This window comes from Dysidea avara, chromosome 9 (assembly GCF_963678975.1).
Source record: "Dysidea avara chromosome 9, odDysAvar1.4, whole genome shotgun sequence".
In the NCBI taxonomy this organism is placed as follows: domain Eukaryota; kingdom Metazoa; phylum Porifera; class Demospongiae; order Dictyoceratida; family Dysideidae; genus Dysidea; species Dysidea avara.
In genome coordinates this window covers 11,154,700-11,167,365 of record NC_089280.1, presented here as the reverse complement: position 1 = coordinate 11,167,365, position 12,666 = coordinate 11,154,700, and the positions used below count along the sequence as shown (strand labels likewise).

Here is a 12,666-nt window from a genome sequence, read left to right as displayed (position 1 = left end):
ACTGCACTTCAAATCTGGGAATTTGATACGATTTGATGCGCTTCGAATCGATGCTCACCATTTATACGCACCACCATAGATCGGATTATATTTATTATTACTATTATTATTATCCGCCCCTACCAGGTAAGAATATTTTAGCCATAACAGGAGTTAACAGTAGCACTAATACACGCGCATTTATATGGCTTCTCGTAACGTTGCATTTTAAAGCACAGAGGCTTTCTATTTGAGTATCTAGATCACTGTTACAGTAATAGAGCAATCACTGACTGTTTCTACTAGAAAACTTCGATGTATCGATACTTTCTAAGTACAGTATCATATCGTGATACTTATTTGCTGTATCGATATATTGCCGTATCGATATGTATTGCAGATCCCTAACACCTACACAATGATAGCTAGTGAATAGATGAATAATTGGTGCAAATTTTGTTTGCACAGCTGTAGGCACTGGGAAGTTAGGCCATCACAAATTAATTTTATGTTTCTCGGATGCGGCGGGTCAGCAATTTCACTTTTGTAAAAAAATAAAAACCACGTGATCGGTTCACGTGAACTCACATGGCAGATGAAACTGACACAACGGCTCCCTCAACGGCTTCACGAATCGTTGAGTATTGTTTTGAAATGGGGTGTAGTCATCGTTAAAACAGAGCAATAATAAAGTGCTCCTGCGAAGAGACATTTGGGTCGCCGGTTAGAGAAGTCGCTCCGGAATTTCAAGAAGAAAAGAGTCAGCTCAGTCAGGTAATGGGAATATAGCTTACAGTGGCTACTTGGCTTTAATAATCCGACATGCTAAACATACACATTAATGGAGTTTAAACATATAAATTGATATCTGATAGTGAGAATTGAAGGGGATATATCAGTGGTAGCTATGTATAAAGTCCGAGATAAAGTCTGTCTCTTCAGCTTTGTAGTCACAGCAGGTTTTGCTGATCCAGGTATAGTTAGTGTGGCAGCTACTTGCTCCTTATGTACATATTCTGGTTGAGCCTACAGCACAAACATGGCATATATACATGCAAAAGATAAGATGCACACTGACCATGCAATTTATTGTAGCTATGTATGTTCTGCTGGGAGTCAATATTATAAATCTACGTATGAATTTTAATATACATGTGCCATTCTTTTTATTTTTATTTTTTTCGGCCTGCCGGGTCACCCTTGAGGGTAAAATAATCCGAGAAACATAAGATTTATTTGGTATGGCCTAGTTACCACACAATGATTACTTGAAATCACCATATCTCCTAATGAAGCTTTGTGCATTGTAGCCGGGTTTTGTCAAATCCAGTCACATATGTAAAAGCCACATACATGTTGTATGTTATCACACTTAATGAACATTGTCAAATGACCGCCACACAGTTGCATTACAAGAACATACCCCATAGTCAGTCGATGTACTTTTTGTAAATAAGCAAAAATACATAACAGCAATCTTTTTGTACTGGAACCAGTACTTTCTAATGATGCCTATAGAGGTATTGATGGTGTATTTATACAAATACTCTTACTATCCACTTAAGGATTTTATCTGGTGAGTGTTCTCATAGATAGTATATGTATATAACTAAGACTTGTGAAGTGTGTTCCTTGAATGTCAGTAGATTAGTCCTGTGATGACAGACAGTTAAATGGACATGACTGGTTACTTACTGTAGCATATGCTCACTTGTACATGCCACCAGGTTGCCATGGCATCATTAGTTTTCTTCACTGATGAAGTAGAACTCTTTAAGACGGTAACATCACAATTGTAGTTTGTGTGATGATGCTCTTTTGCATAACCATGGCAACAATAACAGTTGTGTGGATGTGATTGGTGCTCACCTGTCCTGCAGCAGCTTTGATCCTGTGATTGGACACTTCGTCATAGTCAATAAATGCTTCCCTTATCCCCTTGGCAACACAGCCATTCTGAGGCTTGAGAAGCACATGGCCCTCTCCTAGGGAAGTTTACCTTGCTACATGTGTTTATACACACCAAGATGGTAACAACACATCACCACACCCACCTTTATGGTCCACGTTGTCATTCCCGCTGGGCTCTGTAGCAAGGCTTCAGTTATGCTTATTTAGTAGCACCAGCCTAGCCTCACCCCTTATACTGCAAGGTTAAGCTCAGCTATTTGATGGTACCAGTCTCGTTCCTTAGCTCTTCTTTCAGCTGTGTCATCAGATGCCTGCCTTGAAGCAGGTCTGCAGCTATCTTTTCCTTCAGCTCCAGTGTCTCCTGAGCCATCTGCTCTATATCAGTGCATCCCTGTGACAATTTGAAACAATGAGCAATATTAACACACATTGTCATTAAATATCTCAATGCCAACCACATAACAATTATTCAAATACGTGATTAGCAGCACCACTTCTAACATACAGTAATACAAGCATAGACATACCTGAGGTTATGATGCATGACCAATCTCCTTTAGTAAACATCAGTGTTCACTATTTCATGTTCTTGTAGCCTTCATTTCCTCCACTCCCAGCAAGTTCAGTCATGGCGAATTTTAATTTTTTTAAAATTTTATTTAATCAGGGAAAATAACATCAGCCAAAAAGGCTGTTTTTCAGCTATGCCCTGAGAACACAAATACAATATGAGTAACTTACAGTACATACATACATACACAAAACGAAGTTACAACATGCAATACAATTTCTTAAATTCTGACAGTTTTAGCACCATAAAGTGCTGGTGGTAGTCTGTTCCAGATGGCTGTGCCCCTGAAGGCCAATGACCATTTGCCAAAATTAGTTCGAACACTGGGAACATATAACCTGTGTACGTTTCTACTAGAGCGACCAGTGACATCTACAGCAAATAAAAAAACTCCATGTAAATAAGGAGGAGAAATCCTATTAACAATCTTAAAAACTTGAAGAGCGGTATGAAAAGTACGCCTTTCAGTTAGAGACAATCGCAAATTAAAGTTATCAGAAGATGGTAGTGATGATGTAAATTTAGAATGAAGTCTCTCTAAACGATGAGTACCAGCAGAATTTGATGGTGACCACACAGTATTACAGTAATCTAAAATGGGTAGAATATAAGCTTGATATAATAACTGCAGAACATTAGAGGAAGCCGGCTTGACTCAATTTACAGCAAAAAGCTTCCTTCTAACTCTACTAAGAACATAATCCACATGAGCTTGCCAAGTAAGATGTTGATCCAAATATACGCCCAGATATTTGGTAGAAGAAACTTGCCTTAAAATATCACCATCCAATGTTAATGTAAGATTCAAACCTCTAGTTCTCTGATGAGAACCAATAAGCATACACAATGATTTAGATACACTCAACCTCAATCTGTTAACAACCAGCCAAGTAAAAATATTTTCTACTTCAGCCTGAAAAGTTTTTTCAACAACAGAAAGGTCACTATGGCTGAAGTGAAGCTCAGTGTCATCTGCATACATATTGATATCAGAAAAAGTAATAGCACCTGGCAAATCATTTACATAAATAGAAAAAAGCAAGGGCCCCAGAATTGACCCTTGAGGAACTCCAACTTTGATAGGCCCACTAGATGACAAACAACCTTGAAAAATAACTTGCTGCATTCTATTATGTAGAAAACTCCTTAACCACGAGTGGGCACTATCACTAAAGCCATAACAAGCCAACTTCTGCAATAAAATAGAATGGTCCACACAATCAAACGCTTTAGCCAGGTCCAGAAATATGGCACCAACATATTCACCATGATCAATAGCACTAAAGAAAGAGTTAGAAACGTGCAAGAGAACATCTTGCGTTGAATGTCCAAAACGAAAACCAGATTGTCTTTGTGAAAACAAATCATGTTTGTTGAAATAAGCAATTATCTGATCAGAAACAACCCTTTTAGAAAAGACTGGTAACACAGAAATGGGGCGAAAGTTGGACAGCGAGGAACCAGTGTGAGATTTTGGAATTGGTGTTACAATAGCAAATTTCCAGCAATCTGGAAAGGTGGCCGACACAATACTCCTGTTAATTAACTTGGCCAAAAGCATAGCCATACAGACAGGAGAGGCCTTAACAAACTTTGTAGGAATGCCATCAACCTCAACCGCCTTATGACCATGCAGATGAGAGATACACTCGACTACTTCCTGAACATCAACCTCAGACAATTTTAAAGGTGACACATCAGTGTTTCTGTTAATATATGAGGTGACAGAGATATCAGAAAATGGTAAATCACTAACAGTTTTCTGAGCAACAGAGAGAAAATGCTGATTAATATCTTCACTGGTTACATCTGAATTAGTCAGGTGTTGACTTTTTTGATGAGAAGACAAGATTGAGTAGTAGCCTTCAGTCTGAGAGTGTCAATAGCATTATCTTTATGTTCATTGTGAGATCTAGGAGAACCAACAGCAACCCCAGAAAAGTCAACCCTTTTCAATGCATCATTGTATGGAAAATTCATCATTGCATGGAAAAATTTTGTCACACTTCCAACAAACATGTTTGAATTTTATTTTATTTTTTTTAAAGAAAGAAGAACCGGCCCTAGTTGGCACTCCCATCCACCACACTCTACTCTATGCTAAGATGTTCTATAAAATGGGTTTAGCCTATCCCTACACCTACAGAGCTACTGAAACAGAACCTACAGAATACAGAATAGAAAAAAGGGGAATGGGGCTTAAATGGCCCCAAGACGCCCCTCCCCCAGTGCAAGGTCAACTGATGCTGGAACATGACCCTTAAAGGGATGACCAGAGGAGGAGCGAGAACCCCTTATGCACATGATGGCAGAGTGCAATAGGGAGAAGCCAAGACGGCAGCAAAGCCAGCTCATCACCCTACAGTAGGGTGACTTCCACTTACAAGATAGGAGGAAGGCCAGGCGCTTGTAAGCCACAGTGGTGGAGGCAACCATGCCTCCAGAAGTTGAAAAAACAAGAGGACTAAAATTACCATGTTCCACCTTTCACACTCTCTCCTCATACTGACGGCGCTTCGAAGTTTTGTGCTGGCGATAGGGATTACAACGGTTTGAAGGGGCATAAGGGTTAAATATTCTAACATCAAAAAAAGTAGGTTCAAACCGAGAACCCCAGAATCCAGAAGCCTTGATGTCCAAGTGAGCACCGACATCTTGGTTAGCTGTAGAGAGATTCACCACTCAAAGGCTGAAGGGGAAGTTCAGTAGATACATCATGACAAACCTCTGACATTAATTCTGCAGTCAAATCTTGGATGTCATTGTGGCGGATGGTAGGGAAGGCTCCGTTAGGACAGCTGAGAGCATGTTCAATGTTGTTGGATCTGCCACAGACACACAAATATGTTTGGATTGGTGGCTAAGAAATCATCCTATCTTAAGTGTTGCTGGAATGTCACATACTGTCGCCAATAAAGCTGCACGTACAATAACATGGTCGTCATTGTGTACCACCGGAAACCCTCTGTTCACAGATCTACCGTAATTTGCTTTTCTCATTGTAAAATAATTTTTGTATGCAAAATTTGTACGAAACTTTTATGCAAGATTGAACTACTCTAATAGAGCAGTCATTCATGTAAATCATACAAAAATATTTTTACATGAAACTTTTTAGCACAAAATGTTTTTGCAAGAAATTACGGTAATTCTTTTACTAATGGTAGAAGAAAAGAATTGATTTCTTCATAACTAGGTTCAGAAGGCCCAGAGATGCCAGCAATAATCAAGACAGGCGGTAGTGTGTTGTGCGGCCAAGAAGCCAGTGCACAACGCTGTGAGTATATTGACAGGAAGAAAATGCGATTTTTGCACCTACATAACTCTGTGATGATTTACGAATTTCAAGACGAATTATGCTGTAGACACACCTGTCAACTTCAGTACTCCAAATACCAAATTTGAGCGAAATCACTTCAAGCGTTCCCGAGATAGCTACGCGACTTCAAAAATTGGCTTAGTTTCTTCAGTTTTTTTCTTTGTATTTTTCTTCCTCTTTTCGCACACTTACAAAAACTGCCACAAAACGCAAACGCCCTATCCGATTGCTTTGAAATTTGGCATACAGAAGGGGGTATAAAGGCACATCTTAGTGCCAAGTTTGGCTGAAATACAATAATCAGTGAAGGAGTTATTAGCGATTATTCACAAAAAATAACACCAATATGTTGTCACGCCTACAGGGTAAACCGCTTAGGCCATACCTATTTGATCCGGGCCCGACCGACTACATTTTTCTTCAAATGAAATAATTTTGAAAATCACATGTGCAGATCACGTGTACTTAATTAAAGACAACACATCATCAGCACCCTCATGATATAGTCCAAAAGGGACCATTGAAGATCGCCAATGCTCTAAAATTGTAGAATATGATGGGAAAGCTCTTTTGGAGATATCTGATGCTACCAGAAGAGTATGAAACCTAGATTTTTAACTGTGTATGTACTATTATAGCTACATTCATTATTTGCATTTTGTATGCTTGTGTTTAAAATTATATCTTTTTCATTTTCAAACCGACCTACCTACCCAAATTTAAAATAATTTTGCCCGCGCAACATAAGATCAAATAGGTATAGCCTTATGGGAAGAAGCTGAAAATCAGTGGATGAAAAGGTTAACTATTGAACCTCAAACCTTTTGTGGTTTGAAAGAAATCGAGCTAAACATCACAAAGATACGATGAAAAAACCAACAGTGTGTAACAATTATGCAATCAAGATTAGCTAATAAAAACGACCACTTACGTACCACGCCTACCAGATAAACTGCTTGGAGTAATGCTTTGAAAATCGCTGTACAGTAATCATCTTAGAAAGGCTCTTCAATGGTGTAGAAGAATCAGACTTAAAGCAACAAAGTTATAACATGAAATCCAACTTAGTGTAGCAAGTGCAAGATAGAGATACTCTAATAGAGCAGTCACCCTGAAGAGAGATCAGCTAGAAACAAGTCATCCTGTAGAGACATCAGCTAAATACAAATTACCCTATAGAGAAGTATATGTGCTGGAAACAAATCACCATGTAGAGAGATTAGTTAGGAACAAGTCACCCAGTAGAGAGTTCAGCTAGAAACAAGTCACCCTGTAGAGAGATCAGCTACAAACAAGTTACCCTGTAGAGATATCAGCTAGATACAAGTTACCCTATAGAGATCAGATACATACAAGTTACCGTATAGAGATCAGCTACAAACAAATCACCCAGTAGAAATGTGTGCTGGAAACAAATCACCATGTAGAGAGATCAGCTAGGAACAAGTCACCCAGTAGATAGCTCAGCTAGAAACAAGTTACCCTGTAGAGAGATCAGCTACAAACAAATCCCTCTGTAGAAAGATCAGCTGGAAACAAGTCACCCTGTAAAGATATTAGCTAGAAACAAGTTACCCTATAAAAAATCAGCTACAAACAAACCACCCTGTTGAAATATGTTCTGGAAACAAATCACCATGTAGAGAGTGCAGCTAGAAGCAAGTCGCCCTGAAAAGTGTTCAGCTACAAACAATGAGAGTTTCAGCTACAGTTCAATTATGTAAGAAGTCACGTTATTAACTACTGTAACAGTATGTGATAATCATTCAGACGATGAGTGTTAAATATACAAATATTTAATCAGACAAAAAGCTATACACACAATTCCTTCTTTTGTACCACAATTCCTGCAGTAAAGAAGAAAAAACAGGTTAAAAGGAAGCACTTAAAGCCAGTTTATGGCCGGCTTTGTGGCTTGCAATACAAAAAGAAGTGATATCTAAACCAAAACAGCCAAGCTGTAAAAAAAGAGTGTGGCCCCCAAATAGGCCAGGGTGAAAAAAGATGTGAAATCCCAGGTGGCAGGCAAAATTTTAAATTATGACAATTCAGTAGGCACCAGCCATTATGCTTTAATTTTGCCTATTATGCTATGCTGCAGTGCTCAAAAATTTTGCCTATTATGCTCAAATTATGCCCAAACGTTTTGCTACAGTTCCCATGTTTTGTTACTTTCTAATGGATAATGATAAACTTTGGCTTATGAACAACTACTCATTATGCAATAAGAATTTGGCTACATTGTAAACTATAATAACAGTCATGTCAAATAATTACTTAATACCATATGAGTGGCATCGACTGTTCTGTAAGTCAACCTTTTTCTGTGGCATGCATTTTTGCTTCTTCTTATTATATTATTACTGTGCAGGCCTCTGAAAAGAGTATGATGCACAGATCACAAACAAACAAACAAACAAATAGCTTAATCAATATTATTAATTGTTGCTAGACCAGCTAGTCTTTGCTTAAATTAATCAATGTCCTTAGAGTCAATCACGTGTTGGGGTAGAGAATTCCAGAGTTTGATAGCGGAGGGAAAGAAGGAATATAGATAAAAATCAATTCTTGTCATTGGTTGTATAAATCTCTTGCTATGGCCTCTTGTATCATTTAACACTTACAGTATGACAATTATTCTGCCTATTCTGCTAGCATTATGCTTGATGCTTTCGGGCACCTATTATGCTCAAAATTATGCCAGCATAATAGGCTGGTGCCTACAATTCAGGTGAATTTGGTGCTGAATCCTGGTGGAGGAGGCAACACAAATTCACCTGAATTGTTGTAATTAAAATTTTTGCCATTAATCTACCATCACAGCCATTTCTTGGCCGCCACCATAGATTTCACATCTTTTTTCACTGTGGCCTTTTTGGAGGCCGCACTCTTTTTTTACAACTTTGCTGTTTTATATTTTCAGGCTTAAATCTCATACTATGGACCAAGTTTATAATAACCAAGTAAAATACACCAACACTGTACTGTGAATGCTGGAATTGCTGGAACCAAGTCACAATTTAGCATCAAAGTAAATTCCAACATAGATATCTGCTAGGTAACCATTAGGAATACTATGTCTTCTCCATTCTTCACATCGATTTAGATTATCCAAGATTGTTTACCATGCTATTTCTGAGTGATTAATAGCAGTAAGCTTTTACTAAAGGGTAATATTCCTTTCCGTTTTAGTGACAATTTCTTTAAGAAGCCTATGTATACCCACAGGGCTGTTTTTGAGACATATGTGGATGTTCTCTGAAGGCAACACTGCTTGAAGGTTCTTAGTTTACTAATTTGTTAAGATGCCTTACTGTAGTTATACTGATAGTAAAGTGTCAGTAAACTTAAGTATATGGAACATAATTATTTTACTAAGTTTTAAACTCAGTAAAACATCAGTGAATGTGGGTTTACTGAAAAACTACTAAAATAACAAACAATTAACCGTTCCATATACTGGGGATATACCACTGTAGTAAACTAAGATACTTCAAGCAGTGCAATATTATTATTATTATTAATTATCTAGGACTGGGTCACACATAACCAAGTAAATTGTTTACGTATAAGACAACTTCTATTTTGTTTCTCTAACTGATGTATAGTAAGTGCAGTAGGACCTCCACTATCCAAGCATCTGTGTGCCAGTTTAATTATAAAAGTGTTAAGAAAAGTGAATTCGTTTGTATAAATCAAGCCCATTCATTTATAAAGTAAGTTTCGTTCAACTGCTCTAATAACATACACTTACTCTAATAGGACGTTCACCTAATCAAATAGAACAGTCACTTACACTGTTCAGATAATAAAAAGTTTGGATAATCAAGATTCAAGGTCCTACTGTATCAGCTGGTTATGTCACCATTGCATAGCATAATTAGCATTTATGGTAGCCTTTACCTTGTATAAATAATTTGAGTTTGGAAACCTTCCATGCATACGGCAATGCTATGTACAATGGAAAGGCGGACAAACTCAAACTATTTATTGCTACTAGAGAATCTTATACACTTTGCTTTATTGATTAGCATGTACTTCACAGATTAGCATTGACCAGGAGGTTCACAGATGATGGCACAAATCCCCCTGCTTTCAACCCAATAAGTGAGATGTAGGAGGTTGTCAATCATTTCTTTAGTGTCAACACTTTTCCATTACTACTGCTGGGTTGACTTAACTAATGGCAAAATAACCAGTAGAAAAACTGAGATGTGTTACCAGGACCTCATCAGTTATCATACAAAAAAACTACTGGCCAGACTATTGCTACCACACAATCATCGCCACCCAATAAACTATGTACACATATGGGCACAAAGATTTACACACACACACGCACGCACGCACGCACACACACACACACACACACACACACACACAAACACACACACACACACCATAGGTGTAGCCATGGCCAGGGTGGGCATGAGCAGGCATTGCCCTACCATTGCAGTTCCTTTCCCATCCATCAACCTTTGCCCAGCCATCACAAGCAACTAACTCAATGTCAGTTATGCTACACTAGCTTCATGGCAGAGCACACACAACCCTGTGACAGCAATATGACACGCACCACATTGTTTGAATTATGATTTAGCCAAAGGCCTGAATTCATGATTGACATCACATGATATATTTAAGGGAAATCTCTTGGTAAGTCCCTGTCACACCTCATATAAATGCACATTTATTTTGTACATACTGTAACTCTTCATTTGTAATTTTGTAGCATTGTTTAATGTACTGAAATAGATAAAAGCGAAGTGTAATGGCCACCATTGAGTCTTGAGTAGTTGGCCTTGACATTTCAGTTCAACTGTGCTTTAGTCTACTACAGAAAGTGCTGCACACCCTAGGCACATAGACTGCCAGTGAAGAAGAAGAAAATTCTGCTCATACAATTTATGATATATGCCATGAGGGTTGGATGGAACAGGAAATGGAACAAGTCATTGTGAAGAGTTCCAACCGTATTTATGTAGATACTATATCTCTACAAAGCGTACATTTGTTACTACTCAGTGGGACCAAACTTAATTTGTTATTATAAGAAGTAGGCCTGAGCCAAATATGTTCAAAAATTTGCCCAAAATGCTTTCAGGAATTTCCCAAAATATTTGCATATTATGCACTTCATACAGTGTCCCTTCCTAGGTTAACAACATTCCTTACCATAAATTTTAGAATATTTTGATCAGCAAATGCTCTATTAGAGCATTTCATTACACACTGACTGTTCTATTAGAGAGTATTGATCAAAGGAAGTATGCATAATGTATTTGAGTGTTACATTGCAGTTTGCATTTTTCAATGACTGCTCTATTATGGAGTATCGATGGAATTAAGTTTGAAATATCTACCTAATATGCTAGCATTATGCTGACATAACACACTAGCCTATCGTGCTTCTTATTTTACTGAAATATTTGTCACAGGCTTACTAAGAAGCATGCTGCATAAGTATGCCAGGAGTATGCTGGTTCATACATTAGTACCCCTGTCCTTCATACTCATTTAGGACACAATGTTTATTTGAGTATATCACAGGTCTCTACTTCAATTTGATTGTAGCTTGTAAGTCAGATAAGATGGTTTGTTTTTATACTTGTTTAAGGCTTACTAATTTTGATGTCACATGATGTTCAACTATGACGATCGTCACCAATGGATACTGTAGCTACAAACCATGGCCAGGGCTACAACTTATAGAATAACATAATATATAAATTTGCATGCCATGCAAGCAGCATTTGTTTACATTATAGCATAGCTAGTTATAGACCTTGTGTGTATATAATTTTACTGTTAATTAATAATGACTCACATCAGCGTCACTACTGTTGACCCGGATTAATTAAAGCCGAGGCGTGCGTTAAGAGCTATGTTTCGGGTAGTCTCAAGCGAGCGAGACTACGTTTTTAGCGTTCAATTCGTGTTGAGTAAACAAGTATTTATGTGATAACTAAGCCGGTAAGTTCATAATTTAAAATCAGTCAGTGGGTTTGGTTCCACGTAGCTACTGTGAGTTTACAGACAGCAATTGGGTGTTATTATTATTATTATTATTAATTAGCAAAGCCCACCAGGGGCAACACGCTAATGTTCATTACAATTACACACAATACCAATCAGATTGTTCTTAAAAGTGTCAATGTCAGTCTTGTCAATATCAGAGATAGGTAGTTGGTTCCATTGAATAATTGTTCGTGGTAAGAAAGAGTATTTGTAAACATCGATTCTTGTTGGTAAGTGAAATAGCTTGAGGGAGTGGTTGGAACGAGTATATGATACTGGAACTGATAGTGGTATACAACGATCAGGTATGACTATTAACCTTCTCAAAATTTTAAATAGCAAAATAAGTCGAGTCATTGTCCTTCTGTCTTGGAGACTAGGCCATTCAAGGTATGTCAGCATATCTGTTATACTGTCGTGTTGTTGCTCACTAGATCTGAACCATGGTTTGTTTAGAACAAAACGAGCAGCCCGATGCTGGATCATTTCAAGTTTGTATATACTTGTATTGTGGTAGGGATCCCAGATGGCTGAACAATACTCAATGGATGGTAGTAATAGTTGTTTGTATAGGTGGTCTTTAATTTCTATTGGTGCAGTGTGCAAGGTCCTTTTAGGAAGCCAAGAAGTTGGTTAGCCTTGCTGCAGATATAGTTGATATGGGGGTTCCAGGATAATCTGTGATGAAGACGGATACCTAGATAGTTATGTTCCAATACTGTATTGAGTGGGATGTTGGACATTTTGTATGTAAAGCTACTTTTGTTGTGATGTAATGTTATTTGTAAAATGTTACATTTAGGAATATTGAACTCCATCAGCCAGTCGCTTGCCCATTTGGTTAAAGAATTTAGATCATTCTGCAGAA

The 12,666-nt window shown here is 37.9% G+C and overlaps 1 long non-coding RNA gene across 1 annotated transcript; it reads right to left on the bottom strand.

The window, feature by feature from the left end:
• Nucleotides 1-1,268: 1,268 nt before the first annotated feature.
• LOC136265638 (uncharacterized) lies at nt 1,269-1,969 on the bottom strand. Its single transcript, XR_010705642.1, has 3 exons — nt 1,849-1,969; nt 1,691-1,794; nt 1,269-1,632 (listed from the first exon to the last, which is right to left on the bottom strand). It is a non-coding gene; the product is annotated as an uncharacterized lncRNA (long non-coding RNA).
• Nucleotides 1,970-12,666: the final 10,697 nt, after the last annotated feature.